The sequence below is a fragment of the Phoca vitulina genome, unplaced genomic scaffold (assembly GCF_004348235.1).
Source record: "Phoca vitulina isolate PV1807 unplaced genomic scaffold, GSC_HSeal_1.0 scaffold33, whole genome shotgun sequence".
In the NCBI taxonomy this organism is placed as follows: Eukaryota; Metazoa; Chordata; class Mammalia; order Carnivora; family Phocidae; genus Phoca; species Phoca vitulina.
This window is the reverse complement of record NW_022589736.1, coordinates 6,052,587-6,076,328: the sequence shown is the minus strand read 5'-3', so window position 1 is coordinate 6,076,328 and position 23,742 is coordinate 6,052,587.

The window sequence follows — 23,742 nt, the reverse complement described above, 5'->3', positions numbered from 1 at the left end:
TGGAAAGAGCTGTCCAGCTTGCCGTCAGAGTCGCCAATCCCAATGCCAGGCTGTGTAGTGAAGAAAATGAATAGACAGCTTAGGTACACGTCATATTTGTGTTAATAAAACCACAAAACTACAAAAAATAAAATAAAAAAGAAGAGAATCACCTAGAGTTGACCTTGGTCTACTCATTAATGAAGAAGGGGAGCATGGGTTGGCAGCAGAGCGAAGAAAAGGGAATAATTATCCTAGAGCTGACTGGCAGCATCAGGTTCATTAGGACCCAGCTCTGGGCTTTCTGCTCTATCCTCAAGGCCACTCCATGGTCTGAAAAGGCTACTGGAGCACAAACCTTCCTGTCTATGTCCCTGCAGAATGTAGGAGGAAGAGGGTTGGGAGTACACAAAAGTGGACCTCCAATGAGAATCGGACATCTGTGACCAGTTTTCCAGAAGCTGCTCCTAAGACTAACTCTTGCATCCCTTGGTCACTATGACTTAGGGTGGCCATATATTTTCATCGTCCAAACTGAGGCACTTTCAAAAGTGCCATGTGCAACATTATTGATAATTGTGTCAGCTTATCAGACTGAAAAAGATACTATTGCAGGCAAACCTGAAACTGTAGTTAACATCACCCCTAGGAAGGGGGAGTATATAGGCTTTGAGTTGAGTGCTTTGCTGCCCCAAATAAACCACGTCCTTTATGAGTAAAGGGGGAGGGAAAATGGTCATTGGTTGGGTGACAGGCAGTTCTACCACAATGCCCACCTCCAGCAATATGTTTCCTATAAATGACTGAAAATCAGCTACTTAGTATCATTCATTTGTGCCTTCTCTCTTTCCCTGTTAAGGAAACAGCACAGTCAGTCTCTAACACTTTAGTCTGAATGATTAGGGCAGAGCACCGTCTACTAACAGTAGCATGGAGGAGGCTATCCTGAAAACATGGCCTTTATAGGGTCAGAGAGATGGGGGGATTTCTTCTGTTGCAAACTTAGGGTGTGGGTACAAGGAGGCCTTGGTCAGGGATACCCAAATGGAGTAGAGGATGGGTAGTGTTATCTACACATTAACTTATAACGTGTCCCCCCCACCCCAGCTGATTTTGTGGGGAGGAGACAGAGGCTGCTAATTTGGGACTAAGCTAATCTGACAGCTACAGCAGTACAGACATTTAGGATATTAGTTTAATAGGAGCACCATGCAGAACATTGATAGCCATGCTCGGAAATAATGAATCAATCTGTTGGATCTGTCTCCAATTAGAAATGATTATTACCCAGCTTGTCTTTTCGCCTGCTCATTAGGAGAAGTGGCTGCCCTTCGGAGTGGACAGCTCAGTGTCAAAAGCATGAAAGGCAGCATGTAAAGTGCATCTTGGTAAAGGACAGGACCTTGTGTTTCCGCATGGTGGGGAATTCTCGGCTCCCAATGCTGGCAGCTCCACTTGCCCGAGAGCTGAGCGGACACTTAAGACCCAAACTCTCCATAGCCTGGCGCCTCACTCTGAGTAGGAGCAACTGGCAAAGAAGGTTTCTAACTAACTCAGTATTTAAAGGACGGACCCTGTAACTCCTGATGAAGTCAAGACACAACATGTAGCACCAGGTATGACACGTTCTGACCAAGACAATGAACCTGAATCTGATAAAGGCCTTGGAGTGACTTGAGTTTATAGGAATATTGGGGTCAAGGGACAATTAATATCCACCTCGAGGAAACAAACAGACCAATGTGGAGTATGGGCTTCTCCAGGACAGTTCACCTGGTTTCCTGAATGTGTCAGTGCCCCGGAGAAAAAGAACGGGGGGCTGGCGTAAGGTGGAAGGAACCAGAGAACCACAGCGACCAGAGAACACGTGGGGTGCACGGGGAAGCTCTAATAAAACATCGTCCAGGCCACCCTTGAACCTGGAATATGGATTCTCTGTTAGCTCTCACCAAGGAATCATTGCTAATTTTATTAGATATAAAAATAGCATTGCATCCACATTAAAAAGCCCTCCTTTTAAGACATGTGTATTGAAGCCTGTAGGGAATTAAATGCTGATGTCTGTGATTTGCTCTAAAACACATCAGAAAAGAAAATAAAAGAAAGTAAGGGAGTTTAAACCAGTGTGGCACCATTCTGGGAAGTGGCCAGTCTGGGTCATAGGCCCATGTTACTACAGTGGCTTATGCTGTGTGTTCAACATTTTCTTAGTCATTCATATTATGATTTTCTAAATACTATATCCCTAAGGAGTATTTCGGCTCTGAGATTCTGTATGATTGAAGTACTGTCTGTCCGGGTGGAGAGTACTGGAGATGCAGCTAGAGGTAGGCCTTGAATTAAAGGGATTCCAAAAGTCCACCTTGGAAATTGCATGGTTGGAAGCCTTCATTGCTTCACAGAATTCTCTACTTGGCTCAATTATTGGTGGCTTGACAATAATGGAATAACAGCGTATCGATTTATATAATATATAGGTATCAGTACATGTATATACACACACACATATTCACATCCTTACAGAAAACTGGGACTGATATCTGACGTGCAGGTAACTTCCTCCCTGAGCTTCTACCTCTGTGCTTTTGTAAACACCAGCAGAAAATCACCCTGCTCAGCTCTGGGGAGCTTTGGAGTCAGAACTAAGAAAATTAAAAATCTCCGTGCTACTGCGTCCTGGCCTATTGGCCCTGGACAAGCTCTGTACTCCGTGGGCCTCAGTTTACTTCTCTGTAGTTATAAATGTGGTAATACCTACTGATTTGTCTTGCCACCACCGGCAGTTTAACACACATAAAACACCCAAGGGAGTGTCTGCCCTAAGAATGAGAACTCTCTGCTCCTAAGATCTCTCAGACTCAGCCCCCAACTTTAAAAGTCAATTTTATTGATGTGTCATTTATATACCATAAAATGCATCCATTTCAGCTCACCAGTCTGGTCAAGATCTAGAACATTTTCATTACATGTCAAGGTGCCCTGTAATTCTTTGCAGTCCTCTTCCCTACGTGGATCCTGGCAACCACCCACCCGCTGTCTGTCATGTCAGATGAATCCGGCCTCAGCTAAAATGTCACGAAAATAAATCCTACCTTGTGTGTGGTCTTCTGCATATGGCTTCTTTCACTGGGTTAAATGTTTTGGGATCCACCCACGATGTTGGGTGTTACCAATAGTTTGTTTGTTGTTTATTTCAATTAACGAGTGATATCCCACTATAGAGATAAATCACAATTTGTTCACGCGTTCACAATTCAATGGATATTTCAGTTGTTTCCAGTTTGGGGCTGTTATGCTTGAGAAAGTCTATGTTTAACTTAAATGACAAGTGTTATGTTTAGTTTTATAAGAAACTTCCAAACTATTTTCCAAAGTGGCTGTGCCGTTTGCCTTCAAATGTGGGAGGGTTCCAGTTGCCCCACATTTCCCACTGCACTTATACACTTAGGTTGTTGCTCATTTGTTGGTTTGACAGATGCTCTAGTAGGTGAATGGAATCCCAATGTGGTTTCAATCTGTGTTTGTCTGATGGCTGATGGTGTTGAGCATCTTCACACACCTTATGGACCATCCTTCTTGGGCTGAAGGGTTTGATCAACTCTCTTTTCTAAACATCAGATATCTGTATTTAAGTATTTTATTCCCCCCATCTGTTCTTGTGCTTTCTTTGTCTTACTAATGCAGAGTTATAAAATTTTGGTGAAGTCCAACTCACCAATTTTTTAATTTTATAGTTTATTTTCTTATATCCTACCCATAAGATCTTTGCCTAGGATTGCATGAGAACAAAGGTTTCCTCCTATGTTTGCTTTTTGGAGTTCAATAACTTCAGATTTTATGTTTGGTCTCATGGCTCATTTGTGTGTAATGTGAAGTGAGTTGAGTTTTCTTTTCCATTGGATTCTATAGCTATTCCAGCACAACTCGTTGAAAATACCATCTTTCTCCATTGAATTAATTTAGAACTTTTGTCAAAAATCAAATGGCTATATATGTATATATGTCTATTTCTAACTTCTCTGTTCTGTTCCATTATCCACATTTCCATCTTCACGTCCTCATCACACTGTCTTGATTACTGCAGCTTTATAGTAAGTCTTAAACTCAGTCAGGGCAAGTCCTCCAACTTGGAAACGATGTAAAGAAAGCAGGACTGTGGGGATAAGATCATTGTGCTCTAGAACAGCCTCTGTCACTCCCTGGCCGTGTAAACCCAACAAGATCACAGAGCCTCTCTGCCACTGAGGTCAAGTTTGAAGAATTGAAATGGACTTTGGAGCTACCTGTTGAATAATGATGACAATGGCAAGTAGTATGGATACAAGACTACCCGAGTGCTCAATACGGTCCCCAGCTTAGGCACATGTTATATAATGTATTCCTCACTTTCATGTTTTGAGGCACATCCTACTGCTTTCTCAGTTTAGAGATGAAGACACTGGAGCCCAGAGATGAAGTTATTTGCCCAAAGTCACATAATTAGGACATGATTAAGCCAGGACTTGGACTCGACCTAGTACAGATGCTGTGAACAGTTAATAAAGAACACAAGCGCCTTTAAGTTTTGACCGTCTGTGCTGATACACCATGGGTTATTTACACGGTAGTTTCTCAAGCTGTGATTTAGCAATACGAGATATGTTTCTCTGATAGAGGTAAGAACGGGAAGGAGCACCTGAAAAGGAGACCACACGTACATCTGATACACTTACAGTGGTATTATTTCCATCTTTGGAGATGTTACAAGTATGTGACCATTTAATTCTATAGTGACATAACTTTATTTTGACTCAAAATCAACTTACTAGTTTCTAGGCTATGGTTTGACCACAATCTGTGACTTGAAAATGAGCTCACCTAAAACCAGTCGTGGCATCCTTGCTGGCCCATGCTTCACCTCTGCGCATGCTCATATGGCTGCGGAGGGCACCTCAATTCCTTGACCTCTGTGCTTTCAGAAGGCCTGTCCTGGCACTGCATTTTTAGAATATAAGACACAGTCAGCGATGCAGGTTTGCAAAGCACACGGGAGCCTACACGTCATCTCAACGCCAAACAGTGAATTCCTCCATGTGCTGTACAGCTTACCCACAGACCTTCAACAAGTTCAGAGGGTGCACGTGAGATTTTTAGAGGTACCTTTTCTTCTGTAATATTCTTGATCTGTTTGAGTTTCTCTTGGAGTGGACACATGGGGCGCCGTCATCTGATTCTGCCATATTTGTCTTCCTGAACCAAAGCCCATTCAAGAACTGGGAAGAAGATGACAAACTTTCCAGCTAAATTCCAGCCCTCTCCTCCGGAAGCTGGTGTTTACTTTTATGTGATTCTCCAATTCCCCGCATCCTGGAGAAACAGCTCAAGGTCTAATCTGCCTACTCATTTAATGGAAACCAGATAAGACAGGTGGCGGAGGTAGTGAATCAGTGGGGAAACAAGAGAAGAAAAATAAAGAGAAAAATAGTTTAAAATATCTGATTTGTCATGTGCCTCAGTCCCGGCCTCTGATGCTCTTCTTTGGGAATGCGTAGAAAGAGGACCATGATCTTCTATTGTGGGTTTTTGTCCAAGTTCTCAGTGTGAACTCCTCCCCAGTTAGTGCTCAAACCTGGAACAGTAAAATCTTGGAATCTCCAGCGTAACAAAGACAACAACAAAAGCTTTTATCAGATAAATTATTAATCATTGCAATATATCCCTCTTGACATCAACAAAGCCAGAAAAATCAATTTGTCTCGGTCCCATGTGTGCTGGCGGCTGCTTCACTCTGTCATGTAGGTCAAACCAGATTGGATGCTCTAAACCAGAAACACGGGGCAGAATATAGGACTATACGATTGAAGGTGGTCTTCTGTGCCTGCACGGTAAGGGTTCCAAATATGGGACCCAGGGAAGAGTAGCAGTGGGAGGGGCCGCCGAGGAGGGAGCTGAGGACCAAGCTAGGTGGACTGGAAACTGGGGTTAGTGAAGCATCAGGTAGTGACCGTACGGAGGATCTGCCCTGCTGCTGTTCCCGCCGGGGAGGTGCCCGCCAGCGAGGGACAGGGAGACAGGGCTCCATGTGTCTAACTCGGGTTTGCCACTGCAATAGGTGACAAAGAAGACTTTTTCCTCAAGAAGGAGCACCAGAATAGAAGTTGCATATCCTTCAGGTGTTTTTGAGAGGGAGAGAGGAAAGGGGAAGGATGCTGGATCCATTTTTTCTTAAAAACAAAAACAAAAACAAAAAACAGGCCAGCAGGCTAGCATGGTTAAAAATAAGCTTCAGTTGGGTTCCCCCTTGCGTCTTGCTGCCACTCACTTCAGTAGAAACCAACCCTTGGAATAAAAAGCCTGGGGAGTGGTGGTGTTCCTTTTAACCGGTAAGCCCTGGACGTAGCCCATCTGGTTGGGAAATAAGGTCCGGAGACCACAGCTGGGCTCTCTGAGGGCTGTACAGGGTGGGCACCTGCCTGCACCCAGCTGCGCGTGCGTCCCGAACACACCCATGGCCCCCTGCACTCAGGGCTCCCCAGGCCTCTCCAAAACTGCACGCACCTATGGAGAGCCAGCCGGCGTATCAGGAAGCCTTGCAGATGCCAAGGTGTTGCTGTTCTAAGGGCTCTGGGCTCTGGCTGCCACCAATGTGTGTGCCCTGTGTGCGCCGATCAGCCATGGGCCATGACCCCGCTGGGAGTCCTGAGCCTGTCCGGCATCCTGTGAGCTGGCCAGGCGGGCAGGGCAGGGACACTCACTCTACATCGAATCCAGGAAAACCCAGGACTGGCCTGGGGAAAGAAGTTCTACCACTGGTACTGAGTGTCTGTGCATCATCCCAAACCTACCCCCCACAGAGGCTGGGGGGTCAGCCAGCCTGGGCTCAAATTCCCTGTCACCACTTAGCAGCTAGAGATCTGGCATGCCTCCATTTACAAACCATACAGTGTGCACCTGATAGACCCACAGATTAGATGATGCACGACCCAAGTGTATTTCAGTTCCTACCACTCAGGAACAAGCCACTGGGGACCCCAGAACCCAGTGGGTAAAGCACGTGTCCTGTGCCCATGCATCCTGTGGGTCAGGACTTGACATAGCACTGAGCGGCCAGCTCCTCTCTGGTCCTCAGTGTGGGGGTCTGGGAGTGGTGGCCCAATGCCACGCCAGGGTCATCTGGCTGGGCTGTCGGGGGCTGTTGGGGGTTGAACCATGTTCCCTTCAGATTCTCATCTTGAAGCCCTAACCCTTAGATCTCAGAATGTGACTATATTTGGCGATTGGGTCTTTGAAGAGGAAGGTAAGTTAACGTGAGGTCCTATGGGTGGACCCTAGTCCAGGCTGACTGCTGTGTTTAGAACGGGTTAGGAGACAGGCTTGCACAGAGAAGCCCGTGTGAGGACCCAGGGAGACGGTGAGCGTTCAGTGCAGTCTGGAGCTGATGAAGGCTACCTGGAACACATCAGCCTGACCCCCTCTCCTGAATCCAGGCTCTTACACCAATTTACTTACTCTCGTTTCCACTTGAATCTCATGTATTTCAAGCCAGATATGCTCAAGACAAAATCAGTCTTTCTCCTGATGTGTCTGTGGTCTATTTCCCACGTCACAATATTACTGCCCAATTTATTATTTTTTGAAAGTTTTTCTGTCTATCCCACCAATTTAGTGGTTTCAAACAACACACATCCATGATCTCAGCATGTGTGGATCAGAAGTCTGGGGGCAGATTGGCTGGGTTCTCATCCACCTGTTGGCTCACCTGAGGCTCCCGTCTTACCTGGTGCTTGGCAGCATCGGCTCTTTGCGGACTTCTGCACTGAGGTCTCCTTTTCTCGCCAGCTGTCAGCTGGTGGCTGCCCTCAGGGGCTTGCCATGTGGCAGCTCATAGCACCCACCTTCTTCAGGGCCAACAAGAGAGGGCATCTTCTAACAGGACGGCTTCCAGTCCTTCTGTGACGTCATCATGTGCCTGTCATTGCCCACATGACAGTGTGGCCATATTCTGTCGGTCAGAAGGAACTTACCAGTCCTGTCCACACTGCAGGGGTTGAACAGCACACGGTGTGAACACCGGGAAGTGGCGATCATGGGGCCACCCTAGAGTCTGCCATGACACCCGAAAAACACAATATCCTTTTCCTACCTCAGCCACTGGAAGCTTGACCCTTACCGTTACTCCAGTCGAAATGCTGAGCCTTCTCCTGCACTTCGATCCCACATCAAGCCCAAATCGGCTGATACTACTTCGGGACTGTGTATGCAACCTGACCATGCTCCCACCTGCTCTGGTCCAAGTCTGCCGTCCCCCACCTGGATGGCCGTGGTTGCTTCTGGACTGTGTCTCGCTCTGCTCTTGCCCCTTGAGCCAACGCTCAGAATAGCAGGCAGACAGATGCTATAAGATGCAAATCAGAAGTAGATCAAGCCACTCCCTGTCCAAACCTTCCAGTGACTTCCATTCGGACTTAAAATCCTTATAGAAATAGCAAAAGCCCCTGCATCCCACCCCAGGCCCTACCTCTCCCTCCTGGGCTGGCTCCCCTCCTCCCTGGTCTCCCACATCTCCTTCTGCTCAGAGCCTTCTACCTCCCGCTGCTCTGAGCCCCAAGGCCTCCTCCTCTGCAGGCCCTTGCTGAGCATCCTGTGTAAGGGACAGCACGCTGCCCAACATGTCCTGGTCAGCTCCATCATCTTCCAGCACTCGATATGTCTCAGCCGCTCATTGCAGCAGAGGTCGGCTCCCCTTCGGCTAGAAGGTCAGGTCACGGCGGCAGACGTGTCTTTTCCTTTGTGTTTGCTGGGAGAGCCTCAGTGCCGGAGCAGGGCCTGGCACAAAGTAGCTGCTGAATCACTAGTTATTGAATACATTCTATAAAGTACTTAGCTGAATCACTAGTTATTGAATACATTCTATAAAGTACTTAGCTTTATAAGTTATATGTTGCTCTTGTGTAAAAAACAAAATCCTTTGGTATGATCCAGTCATTTCTTGGGTAGTCTTTGGAACTGACAGATGCTTTCATACTTGCAAAGAGTTAACCTCTGAACCTGGAACATACTCCCCTCCACATGTCATTGGAGTAAGTGTTTCAAGTCTTAGCACACCCGTCTCCTCTCTCCTGGGTTTCCATCAGGGACGGCAAACTGAGTGCTTGCTGATTCTGCCCTTCAGTCCAGCTTTGTCCCAGCCACGAAATGAGTGCTTGAAACCCAACAAGGCCTTCCGTCTTCCTTTGTGCATACAGATGAGTTTCAGGACACAGAGCTGCCCCTGCCTGGGTCTCTGGCCTCACCCACCCCTGCCCACCCTTTGCTTTGTAAATGGCCTCAGATCTTCACTGAAGAACTCCCCCTTATCCTGTAGGGGACTTTCAGGTATGAGCCCAGACTCTCCAAGCTGCTGTGAGGCTCCCCTTGGAGGCGTTGCCTCGAGTCTCCTTTATGATAAACTGCCTTCTTCTGCACCAAACTGTGAGTTCACTGGGAATGTAAATTCAGATGAGTCACTATTTGTAATGTGCTTAAAACGGTGCCTGCTAGTGCAACTATGATTTAATTGTTGAAAAATTAAGTGAAAAGAACTGCATAGAGTTTGTCATTTTTACCTTATTCTCAGAGCTTAGCCCAGGGTGGGCAGCCAGTGAATAATGGCTAAGGGAAGGAAAGAACCCAACAAAATATGGGTTGAAATAATAAGACATGGAAGTCATTGCATGAGTCATAAAAGGTCTGACTTAGAAAGACATATTTTGGCAAATGCACTGTGATGACCTTCAGTGTCTCCTAGCCCCCAGCTCCCCAGCCGTCCGCCAGATTCCTGAGCGATGTTCTCCAGAGCTCCTCAAAGGGCCTCTCCATTCCATCAAGGGCCTGAAGCCCGGTCAGATGTCTGCCATGGGCCTGTTTGGTAGAAGGCTCTTTACTTCTGGCAGGTTTAAAATGAAGGCTTCCCAGGTGCTCAGACACTATTTCCCTACACAGGCTCAGTAATGCACCCATAATCCGGTTTACCTTACATTGGCTTTTCTAATTATTTTTGCCATCCGGGCCTTGTTGGATTGATCACAGTTTGTGAATTACTGGAGTCTGAAGTAATCAGGTCTTTCAGGATCTTTAATTATATGTAAAGGTGGCAGGGTAATTACCTCATGTAAGGCAAGACCAAGGGAATTAATCAAACACAAGAAAATGAGACACAGAGGTTAGGTCTGAGAAAGGGTTAACTCTCTATGATTCACATTCAGAACTGCACAGAAAGGTTGGTCACGGTCAGCGGATATTTTTGCAAATAAGTCAGATTTACGTGTGTCTGGCCCTTGTCGATTTTTGTGTCCTGGAGGCACAAAATGGAAAATCTCATACGGACCCTGTGCGGGCTAAGATGCCCTGGGTTTGTGATTTTATTACAATCATTTTCTGAAGAGAGGAAGAGTGGGGTCGTATTGAAATGATCTACTGCTGGAGAAGGGGTATAGCAGAAGTTCATATCTAAATGGAATGACTAAAATTAATATTCCAGAGATTACCAATTGCTTTTAGGCTAAAATTGCTTAATCACACACACACACAGAGCTTTCTTTTACATCTAAAAATGCAATCCAGTCAGTGTGAGCTCACGTTTTTTTCCCTCCGTTCTCTTAATGGACTTCTGTGTGCACACCAGTCATTATAAAAACCCTGTTTTTAAAAGAAAACAAGGCACCGTTTGAACAATCTTGCTCAGTAAGATATTCTTGACTTTGTTGGCACGTGAGGCCAGGTCTGGTTTCTTTGGTGACCACTCCTGTCCACCCAGCCTCTGGCCTCAACCAACGGCTGAACTGACTCCCCCTGGACTCTGGAGGTCCCACTATGGGCATGATGAGCAAATTTATGTTCACATGGATAGTGTGGACTTGGGAGCCTGAAACTGGACATGGTGCGAGTGTTACATTGTAGAAATTGGCAAACACTACAATGAGGGATCTCTCACCACCCCCAGAGCTGGGTTTTGTTTTGTTTTAAGATTTTATTTATTTATTTGAGAGAGAGCGCACACAAGCAGGGGGAGGGGCAGAGGGAGAAGCAGGATCCCGGCTGAGCTGGGAGCCTGACACGGGGCTCGATCCCAGGACCCCGAGATCATGACCTGAGCTGAAGCCAGACGCTTAACCGACTGAGCCCCCCAGGTGCCCTCAGAGCTGGTTGTTAAACACTAGTACCCAGGCCATGGCTCAAGGCCATGTGCACAGTTCTGTTCACCCAATATTTACACCAAGTAAAGACCGAGGAACTCATCAACTGGCGTAAATCGCAAATGTGTATTATTGCAGAAAAACTGCTGACAGGGAACATGGAGCAGTTTGAAGTTGTCCCAGATTATCACATATACATTTTATTCCATTATTGTAAGATTATTACATATTACTACTAAAGAGGCATGACATCTTCGCATTTTACAAGCTATCGACAGAGACTCAAAATTCTCCTTAAGAAATTAATCAGTCGAGAGGTTTAGATCTAAGAATGGAACACATGGATCTCAAAAAATGTCTTCAATACAGAAATCCCAGACCTTTGTGGAGGCCAGGCTTTGAGATTCTGGGTCTTAGCGCCTTCCCAAATCTGACTTTCATCCTCAACCAGCATGACCTTCTGGACTAAGGCAGGCATGAGCCTAAGTCGGCCAAGAAATGGTTTTTATAGATTTTTCTTTAAACCAAATTAGCATTCTGCAATTAAATTAACAGGCGACTCTGTATGCAAGCACCTACGTAGCTCAGGACCGTGTTTAAATTGTAGTTCATTGGCCCGAGGCCGATTTCTTTCTTAGAGAAGGAGACTTGTTCCCATTGACTACCATAAAATTAAAGTTTTCCACTCCCTGTTGTCTAAATTTCTACTCTATTTTTCATTTGTTCTTTGGATTTAAGTAGGAAATAAGAGAAGGGTAAATTAAACTCCAGCTGATGACCTGTTTGGTCATCGCCACACCGTTCCTCACCTCTACCTCCGTGGGGCTGGATTCACCATTGTTCCTTTCCTGGCAAGACCTCTTCAGACTTCAGTACAAGAAAAAGTGCCAGTTCACTACAAAGTGTGGGGAGGTAACTCTATCAATACTTTGTAAGTATTATCCAGCTACCTAAATTAGATGAATGTTTCTGCCTGTATTCCCTTCCTGAAAAATTAAACACACACACACATGATCTCCACCCAGGCCCCCCACCCCAAAAAAGAGCGGGGGATTAATTTTGAATTGATTTCAATCACTTCTGAAAGTTTTGAAAAAAATAATAGTATGTTTGGTACTACGATTTCCTTCTTGAATGGGCTGCAACAGTCTCTGCTTTCTGTTTGAAATACACATTAAAACCAATATTTATCACCACCAATGTAGTTTAAGCTATGAGGATTTGCAAAAAGAGACCCAAACATGATACGAAAAAGGTTGACAGGTGAGGCATATAAATAAACATGCCTTATTACCACACCATTTACAAAGCGAAACAAACCCTATCTTGGATCCCTGGGGGACCTCCAATTCCTCCTCCGCCTCGTGCCGTCTTCCCATGAGGTTTCTGAACATCTCTTCACCCATGTCATTCCTGCTCCTTCCTTCCACCGCCTCCTGGGGCAGGTCCAATGAGCACCAGATTGTCACTAAGGTCACTTTTCCAGCCTCATTTTCCTTAATCTCTGAAACACTGAACACAACTGCATGCCCCTCCCCCACCTGCCCCCCCACTGACTGGATATGTTGGAGCAAAACAGGTCATGGATCTGGGACCCCCATTTATCTCCATGCACCACTTAAAATTGCATCTAATTCTGTACTTTTAAATACTCCAAAAGTTTGTGATTCTCAGATTTCTATCTCTACTCCTACTTTTTCTCCAAACACTTTTATCCAGGTGCCTATTTGGCCAATCCAAATGTAACAATGCTATTGCCTCTCTCAATTGTCCCATCCCAGAAAATGCATCAGTATCTGTAGCTCCTGAGGCTGAAAACCCCATCGGAAGCAGCCTACTTCCAAAGCATGTCTCAGATCTTAATTACCCCTGCCGCCTGTTCTGCTCTCACACCATCCTCTGCCTGGCCCGTCACATTAGCTTCCTATCTGGTCTTCCTTCTCCAGTCTTATGCCTTCTGTGTTATTCTCCACACAGCAGTGAGGGTGGGCTATGGAAAATTATAATCAGATGGTATCAGTCCCTTCTCTCTCTCTCTCTTTTTTTTTTTTTTTTGATGTAGTGTTCCATGATTCATTGTTTGTGTATAACACCCAGTGCTCATTGCAATACATGCTCTCCTTAATACCCATCACCGGGCTAACCCATCCTCCTACCCCCCAACCCTCTAAAACCCTCAGATTTTTTCTTGGAGTCCATAGTCTTTCATGGTTCATCTCCCCCTCTGATTTTCCCCCCTTCACTTTTCCCTTCCTTCCCCTAATGTCCTCCATGCTATTCCTTTTGTTCCACATATGATTGAAACCATATGATAATTGACATTCTCTGCTTGACTTATTTCACTTAGCATAATCCCCTCCAGGTCCATCCATGTCGATGCAAATGGTGGGTATTCATCCTTTAATAGCTGAGTAATATTCCATTGTATATATGGAACACGTCTTCTTTATCCATTCGTCTGTTGAAGGGCATCTTGGCTCCTTCCACAGTTTGGCTATTGTGGACATTGCTGCTTTGAACATTGGGGTACATGTGCCCCTTCTTTTCACTACATCTGTATCTTTGGGGTAAATACCCAGTAGTGCAATTGCTGAGTCATAGGGTAGCTCTATTTTTAACTTTTTGAGGAACCTCCATATTGTTTTCCAGAGTGGCTGTACTAACTTGCATTCCCACCAACAGTGTAAGAGGGTTCCCCTTTCTCCACATCCTCGCCAACATTTGTTGTTTCCTGTTTTGTTAATTTTTGCCATTCTAACTGCTGTAAGGTGGCATTTCAATGTGGTTTTGATTTGAATTTCCCTGATGGCCAATCATGTTGAACATTTTTCATGTGTCTGTTAGCCATTCATATGTCTTCTTTGAGAAGTGTCTGTTCATGTCTTCTGCCCATTTTTTGACTTGATTATTTGTTTTTTGGGTGTTGAGTTTGAGAAGTTCTTTATAGATCTTGGATACCAGCCCTTTATCTGTAATGTCATTTGCAAATATCTTATCCCATTCCTTGGGTTGCTTCTTTGTTTTGTTGACTGTTCCCTTTGCTGTGCAGAAGCTTTTTATCTTGATGAAGTCCCAAAAATTAATTTTTGCTTTTGTTTCCCTTGCCTTTGGAGACATGTCTTGAAAGAAGTTGCTGTGGCTGATGTCAAAGAGGTTACTGCCTATATTTTCCTCTAGGATTTTGATGGATTCCTGTCTCACATTGAGGTCTTTCATCCATTTAGAGTTTATCTCCGTGTATGGTGTAAGAGGATGGTCCAGTTTCATTCTTCTGTATATAGCTGTCCAATTTTCCCAGCATGCCAACGGACCTCAGAAGAAAGCTGGGGTAGCAATTCTCGTGTCAGACAAATTAGATTTTAAGGTAAAAACTGTAGTAAGAGATACAGAAGGACACTATATCATTCTTAAAGGGTCTTTCCAACAAGAAGATCTAATAATTGTAAATATCTATGCCCCCAACATGGGAGCAGCCAATTACATAAGCCAACTGTTAACCAAAATAAAAAGAACATATTGATAATAATACTTTAATAGTAGGAGACCTCAACACTCCACTCTCAGCAATAGACAGATCATCTAAGCAGAAGATCAACAAAGAAACAAGAGCTTTGAATGACACACTGGACCAGATGGACCTCATAGATATATACAGAACATTCCACCCTAAAACAACAGAATATGCATTCTTCTCGAACACACATGGTATCAGTCCCTTCTCATACCTGCAATGGCATCTACTTGCCTGACCTTAAGGTCCCATATGGTGGCCCCCATCATCCATCTGTGCTCTCCTGCCACTCCCTGCTACTTTACTGTTCATCCCACCCCATCACACCGGACTTCCTGATGTTTCTCAAACAACTCAAGCTTGTTCCTGCCTTAGGGCCCTCAAATGAGTTACCTCCTCTTCTTCAACTGATTTTTTTGTTGTTGTTTTTTTGTTTTTTGCTTTTTATTTTTTTTTTACATATCTCCGCATGCACTTATTCTTGTCCTTTGGGACTTAGCATAAATGTCACTTCTCAGAGAGGTGCTTTCTGAGGACACAATCTTATATAGCCTGCTGAATCTTCATCATTGCATTGCCCTGGTTTTTGTAATAATGCCAACCCTCTCTGTCTGATATTAAGGTTTCATTTGTGTATGGTCCAACTTTCTCCCTTGTAACGGAGGCTCCATGAGACAGACTTGTCTGCATATTCATCGTGGCATCCCTAGAGTCTAGAACAGTGTCTGATACTTATTAGGGGCTCAATCCATGTGTAGAGGAGTGGATATATTAATGACTTTTCAGTTTAAGTGGAATTTGAAGTTGGCTTAAATGTAGGAAAGAAGGACAATCTTCACTCATGGTCAGCTTTTGTCAAAGAGACAATCCCTAGCTTAATCATATTTATCATATCTATTCCTGTCTTTATGTGTATGCACACACATATGTGTGTGTTTGTGATAACTTCCTGTGCTGTATTGTGTGTGTGGTAAGACCATCTTTCAATCAATATCCTGATCATGTGTAAACTTCTAAGAATCATAAAATAGGAAATATGAACAGGTTAGAGGGGAGAAGGAATGGTTGTAAGAAAGAAGAAAAAAAGAAAATGCTTGCTTTTCAAAGAGCAGAGAATGAAATTCATCTGCCTGATTACTGGTTTATTTTAGCTCCTTTTTCTTTCTGAGAGATTTCTGGAAACCATGGGATTTCAAAGTCAAGTTCTGTAGTTGGAAATTCTGAATGAAATAAATAATTCTCAGTAGGAAATAAAATGACTGATATACATAAATAGGAAAGAAATGTTCTTGGATTGATATTTCCAAAAGTTTTCCAAATCAGCCTCACATCTTGGCCTAAAAGCATATAATCAGAATTCCCATCGCCTGACTCAGGCCAGTTAGGGCAAAACCAATGGCAGTTTCAACCCCTTCTTACACTGCCAAAACATGTAGATGGCATCTAAGAATTTGGCAATATTAGTGGCAAAGGGAAATAATCCAAACATAATACATGTTGCAAAGATATGGGGGAGAGAATTCTAGAGTGGAGTATTTCACCATGATAAGGGCAGCAGAAAAAATATAAAAGTAATGATCAATAGTCTAACAAAGAAATCCAACAAACAACTATCACAATTAGAGTCAGGGCTCTTACATTGCAGGATCCTTATGCCAGAAGTTAAATGTCATTTCTTCCATTGCAGAGAGAAGGGTTGGACGAGTAAGTAAAAATTAACAAAAGGTGGAAAACATTGTATTCCATTTCCTTAAATTCCCGTTTTGATTCAGGGGTTAGTCTTTTTTTTTTTTTTTTAAGATTTTTATTTATTTATTTGAAAGAGAGAGAATGAGAGAGAGAGAGCATGAGAGGGGGGAGGGTCAGAAGGAGAAGCAGACTCCCCACTGAGCAGGGAGCCTGATGTGGGAGCTCGATCCCAGGACTCCAGGATCATGACCTGAGCTGAAGGCAGTCGCTTAACCAACTGAGTCACCCAGGCGCCCCAGCGGTTAGTCTTTATGGCAAAATACTATTCTTAACAAATGCTTCACTCGGAAACTTTGAAGTTAGAATTGGAAATAAATTCTAATTAGAAAACAAAAGATAAGAGATCTCTTTTCAAATTTCCCTGCAAACAGCATTGTAGTAGTGAAGTCATATTTCAGAGGAAAACGTAAAGCATCTGCCACTCTTTCCCCTCCCCCATCGATAATTGGATGGTGACTGGGGACAGCCCTGTAATAGTTCCAAAAGCCACCTGGAGTGCAGTTGATTGTAGTGAATCTCATTTTAGCCTTCCAGGTGATGTTATCTATTCCTTTTTGTGAAGTTATTTTTTCGTGGACATGGTCACCATTTAGGTTTATTCATACGTAGCTTTCAGGCTCGTGGAACATAAAAGGAAAGAGGTTTTAAATCAAAGCCCTTAATTATATTTCCTATATTGGTTAAGAACAGTGGTGTTACATCTACCTGCTTGACTTCCTGCCCTTGTCTTTCTCGGGGTAGATTAAACTAGTAGACTCAGAGCGCACCTCTGGACTCTGAGCACACACCTGTCTTACAAGGGAAAGCATCTCCGGTCCTTCGGTGTGCCTATCTATGTGTGTTGTGCCCACTTCGACTCTGTCCCAAGGATACCCACAGTTGAGGTTCTGTTTGTCTCCCCCTCACCTGGAGTCTTTCTTGGGCCTTGGCAACTCTGTTCTAGTGGGGGGGGGGGTGCGTTGCAGTGACTCACCTTGCATTCCCTCCGCCAGTCTCCTCTCAGCAAGGAGTCACATTGTGCTTGCCTGAGTTCCCTCCCCAAATGCCTCCAGGTCTCGTTCACCCCAGTCTGCTCAATGTGATGCCCATCAGATCCTGGTTAGGTCAACTGGCTTGCTTAATTTACATACAATGCCTTCTATGGCCAACATGGAGAGCCAGAGGGAGTTTGATAAGAGCCGGCCTGCAGGAAATTCCTCCTGTCTTCTGCATCCTTTGGTAATTCTCAAATAACTTCTTGAACAAGTGGCACGCTCATATTAAATTAAAATGTAAATGTCTGTTTTGGAGGAGTTTTGTGTTTTCCCACACTGGGGAGGGCTATCTTCTTTACTAGTCTATTGATTCAAATGCTCATCTCTTTCAGAAATTCCCTCACAGACGCATCTAAACAGAATGTTTTACCAACTATCTGAGCATCCTTAGCCCAGTCAAGTTGACACATAAAATTAACCATTGTGGGAGTAACAAAGGATCCATTTCAGAAGAAATAAGAATCTGTAAAACTTAACTAAAAGTACAACCAAATAAACAAAAAATTGACTTACTGAATTTCTTTCTTTCACCTAGAAAATTTACCAGTGTTATTTCTTTCATGTTACTAAGAAAACAATCATAAATTTGCTCTGACCAAATGGCTGTGATTAGGTTATTCTGTGAAAAGATGTATTTTCACACCGTGAGTAGGAAGGACTGATTGCTCAGTATTTCGTGATCAATAACTCCTTCAATATCTCAGTCTGTGAAAGGGAAGTTCAGCAAAATAGAGTATGATGAGCAGGTAGCCGGGGCTGGGGAGGCAGAAAACACAAAACTGGGCCTCATCCGATTAGTTGAGGGCATGAATAGAACAGAAAGGCAAAGGAAAGGCAAATTTGTTTTTTTGCTCAAGCTGAACTTGGACATCTGTCTTCTCTTGCCCTTAGATATCAGTGTTCTTAGTGCTTAGGCCTTTGGACTCAGATTGAATTACACCCCTGGCTTTCAACTATCCAACTTACAGAGGAAGATCATGAGCCCTCCTGGCCTCCATAATTATATTAGCAAATTCCTATAATAAATCTGTGTGTATGTGTGTGTGTGTATAAAATTATAACAATGTATTATATATCATGTAATTATATAACATATATTTATACTTTTATAATATATATATAATATTTCCTTTCCATTTTTATTTCTATTTTCTCACAAGGAAACTCAGTATTTTGGTGGTGGGGACACCATTCTAACCACATGGAATTATTGGCATGAAGCACTTTTTTCTATCGCAATTTAAAAATATTTATAAAGATATCATTAAGTTCATAAAATGAGGTTCATCCTCGTTAACCCATTCTAATGCCGCCGTTCACCATCTGGGGGATACCTTGTAAGAACCAGCTGAGCTCCTATTCCCTTAGAAACAAGGAGTCAGTTCTTCAGGTAAGATACCTGAATTACCACAAAGACTGCTTTACCAAAATAGTGTCTGATAACAAGTGTAGTGGATCATACGGGTAGAATGTACCTCTATGTCTTAAAAAGACTTCCTTTTAGTTTCTTCCAGGCTGTAGTAAGAAATAAATGATGCTGATATTCACAAGTCACTTAAGTAGCTTTGAAGCTAAATTATTATTTTGAGGTACTCTTATCTCAGAGATATATCTATAGTCAGCTGAGTGAATTCTAGGCAAGGAAGTCTAATAAGAGGGATCAATAGCACCTAAGTCTATTTTAGCTACACGATAGGGTAAATGAGGCAGGGGACACAAAAACATTGGTGAAAATCTTGACTTTGAGGTAAATGAAGGGAATCTTGAATGCCACATTGGGACACATCAATTTTATTCTATAAGTAAGGGTAATATACATGAGTTTTAAAATAGGAGAAATGAGATAAATCTTTAGTGGTGGTGATGTAAGGGTTTACTAAAATGGCAGACTGAAAGTTTTGGGGCATTCAAATAGTTATTTTGGGAAGAGATGTTGGAGGCTTGACTTGGAAAAATGGCCATGGGGATAGCAATGGCAGAATGAGGTGGTGGACAATCCATGGGATTGATGGTGTGCTGTATTAGGATGTTTGTCAAAAAGAAGAAGTCAATGATCACACGGAGATGTCTATCTTGGTAACTCGGTGGTTGGTACATTGTTAAAACAGCCTGGAAAGGAAAATTGGCACATGTGGAATATCCATTGGGCCATATCTTGTGGGCAGATGAAAATATGGTGTGGATTTCAAGAGAGCCATTAGTCCTAGCAATACAGATGATTCTCAGTGCCTTAGAAGTTGTTGAGAATGTTCAGGAAAGGTTGAAAAAGAGAAAGGGAAGGCAGGACCTTAAGGAAGGCATGACTTTAAGGGGGAGATAGAAGGCAACATGGAAGTCTGAAGAAAGATCAGAGAGGCCAGGGGGGAATCAGAAGTGGAGGCTCAAAGACAAAGGGCACAAGGGTTTCAAGAGAGGTGGAAGGGGGTTGCAATTTAAAATAGAATAAAAAATTGTAGAGGATGACAACCAAAGAGAAGGTGTTGAACTGACGATTGGGACATCGATGGCAACCTTTTGTGAAAGAAGACGAAGTGGAAAGGGAGGGACTGAGGGGTGAGTGGCAGGTGAGGAGAGCAGGCAAGCAGACCCAGCTCCCCTCTTCAAAACAGGCTGGAGTGAAGGGATACTCTGGGCAGGAGACTGACAATAAAGTTGAATTTTTCATTTATAAATCGGGGTAATTATATCCACTTTGAAGGAGTTTTGAAAAACTTAACTAAAGATAGTTTTTATAAAACACATAATAAAGTGCCCAGTACGTAGTAAGTTATAAATTTCTATTTCTATTTTTATTAGTTTTCTGGGGCTTTTTCTATTTTCATTATTGTTAATTATGACTAAAATTAACAGTGAGTTAAAAAAAACTATAATACTGTATAAAAGGGAGCAGAAGAAATGACTGCTGATGCTGAGGAGCTGGGGGGTGTCTGCTGGGGTGAGGGCCCCCTGGGGATTGGAGAAGGAATTGAAAGTGTTTTTATGCTTCACAACACTTCTGACCCCAAATGTGTGGGTTTTCCACACCAAGTAATTCTCCAGCTGTCTGGACACCAACGGGGTGTCGTATAATTCTATCCAATGCTGACATTAATCACCAGGAGTTAGCTCAGACCCCACAGGGTAAGGACTCAGCCCCACAAGACTGCCCATCACTTCACAGTCCAGTCGTCAAGTATTGGGGGCCCGTATGCTTCTGTACAACATGGCTGCCAATCTGGCATTCCCCAAACATCCCCTCTTTCAGGTTCCTGAATTGGCCAGAAAGGCTCTCAGAACTCCAAAAAGCACTTTTACTTACTATTGCTTGTTTATTACAAATGGATAGAACTCAGGAAGAGCCAAATGGAGGTAATGCCTAGGTCGAAGTACGGGGGGACAAGACCCTAACCCTCCCAGCACCTCGCGGCGTTCACCAACCGGAAGCTTTCTGAATTTCGTCTTTGGGAGTTTTTATGGAGATTTCATTGCACACGCATGATTGATTAAATCACGGCTTATTGGAGATTGAACTCTTCAGCCCCTCTCCTCTCCTCAGTGGAAAGTTCCAATCCTGTAGTCATAATTTGGCCTTTTTGGCAACCAGCCCTCCTCTGAAATTATCAAGGGGACCGCAGCTATTGGTCATCTCATTAATATGCCAAAGATGTACATCACCCCAAGAGCTGCTGAGAGTTTTAGGATCATCATGCCAGGAACTGGGCACAGAGACCAAATATATATTTATCACAGTTGTCAATATGGGAAGGAAAGAATTTGTGTGTGTGTGTGTGTGTGTGTGTGTAATGACATCATTTAGGGGTAGGTAGATTTGAATACAACAAAATGGAGAAAGGCTAGTTTGCAAAATTTAGGGAAAAATAAGCTAGTGAAAAGTTTGAACTGTGTCCTCTTTATTTATTTTTATTTAAACCACAAGGTGAGATTTATGTCCATTGAATTTGGGTCCTTTAGTAGTTAAATGTATGATATATAATAAAATTAAAAATAGGTACATGTAGAAACCTATAAATTACCCATAAGAAGTGGTTAAGTTGAAGCAAATAAAATAACCGAAGAGACGGAAGCCTGAAGGTCTTTAATATTGCATCATTTTCATCCTGGAGAGTTTGTAGGAAGATCCAGTGTTAATCCCTTAAGAACCACGGCTGACCTAGTTTGCCCTGGGCTTATGTGTCCTGAGGATCACAATGCTGCTCCTGGTGGTGAGTAGCTGATGTCCTTCTAGTCCTGGCATCATGCAATCCCCTCGTGGATACTTGCTGCCCCCCTGTGTGTGCATGCACACGTGTGTGCATGTGTGCGTGCGTGTGCGTGTGCACATGCAGTGTGTGCACACTGAGGTTAGCTCCACAAGCAGGCTTTAATCTCCACGATCGACTTCTCTGAAGAGCAGTAGGAACCCACACCCCCAGGCTTTGAGCATTCGGGCGTAGGATTGCATCTGTGCGTTCTTAAAAGGACCTCGGCACTTTCTTGAGCCTTTTTTCTTAGCTAAGCATAGCAGCAACTAAACTTGGATTTCTTTTTAATCACATCTGATTAAGTAGGACACCAGCTTCACGCTGAGAGAGTGTTCCCCCACACCTCACCTGCTCTCAGCAGGATGCGCTATTTCAAGAGCATCCTAAGATTTACTTGCATGCCTTCTTGTGGACGGGCAACTTGAAAGGAGCAGGTAAATCTTCTGGTACAGAAACCATTTAGGAAAATTATATTCGCCGAGGTTATTTTTATGTATGCCTCAGCTTCATGTCTGTATTAGGGGGTTCCCCAGAATAGTTCCAGCTGTGAGCTGCTTGTGCCTCGGCAAGAATTTACTCGTAACAGAAAGGGCTGATGGTTCAATCCAAGGTGATGTGATATCTAAATAATTTTTAATGGGAAGCTTCTATTGAGATATAGCATAAGTTACCAAAAAAGTGCATATATCAGCAAATTCCTGGCTTTATCATTAGCCTTTTTGGAAGTCTGAAAACACTATTCATTCTTGAAAATAAATTTTCTTTTACATAGCAAATTATTTTATGACTTCCTTCTGTCCTGAAGAATAGCCAATAATTCAGCCCTTACTTTATAATATCATAGCTTAGCACCTTCCATACTTGGATAAGTATCGCAACGTCACTCAACTATGATATATCCTGTCTCCCCCATCAATATTTTAAGTGCATGAGCATATAATACTTGTCAGCACAAAAAGAAGTTTCTAATAACAATGGGGCTGATTCCTCCAACAAGATGAAAAGAACAGGAGGGGGTGGTTTGGAGAGTGGCTGTCCAGTGGCCAGGATGAATGGATTTGGGGCAGACAGGTGTTCATTTCTACTTTTTCGTCTTTGTGGCCCACAGACTGTGCTTATCTAACTGTCCCAGAAATGGGCTATGACCCAGGGCATTGAGTGCCACCCCATCCCTTAAGTGATGGGGACTTATCTTTTCATGGCCCCCCCTATGCTAACCCCCCACAGGCTCACCTCTTCTTCCATTGTCTCCTTCATCCCCTTGAAAATTCCTCCAGGACTCTATGCTTCCTCTAGGTTCTGATGTCCTCCAATCTCCACACCAACATCTACACATCCCACTCTAATATGTTACCTGACCTGAGTTCTAGTCCCTGAAAACTAGTCTCCTGTGTTGCAAAGTAGCAGGCAGTTATCCAGCTATTAAGGTTATCAGTGATGGAAAATGTCTTGATGTCTCTCATCATGAGCACATTTGTTTTCTACCAAGAGACCCATTGTGGACGCAATGCCCAGCAGATTGTCTCCAATCAAAATGTAAGGTGCTTTCATAATAAACCCCTTTCTTGACCTCCTGTTATATATCCAGAACGTGTACAACTTGATTTAATTTGACAGTAGTCCTATAACGTTGGCATTATTATGACAGTTTTTTCCTAAAAGGAGATAGGCTCAGAGTGGTTAAGTGACCTGCGCAAGGTCACACAGCAGGGTGTGATGCTGAAAAGATTCAAATCCAAACATGTCTGAATTCAAAGTTCCCAACCACCAGGAGATATTGAAAGACAGTGATTGGCTGAATCTACAGAGGCCCCAGGTTATACCTCCTGCTCCAGACTGTTCATACCCCGGGCTGGAGCAGATTCCCTCAGAGATGTTACTGTTACACTCTTCTCAAATGGAAAAGACAAACTGGGCTCATTGAAGAAAAAGACCAAAGGATCCACCCTACGTTACAATCATTATAATAAGAACATTGAAGGCAACCATGAAGACAGAGAAACCTTCCTTCCTTCTACCATTTATGTACAGACCGTCCACGGGAACCCGGGACTCAAGAACATGGAGGAGCATCG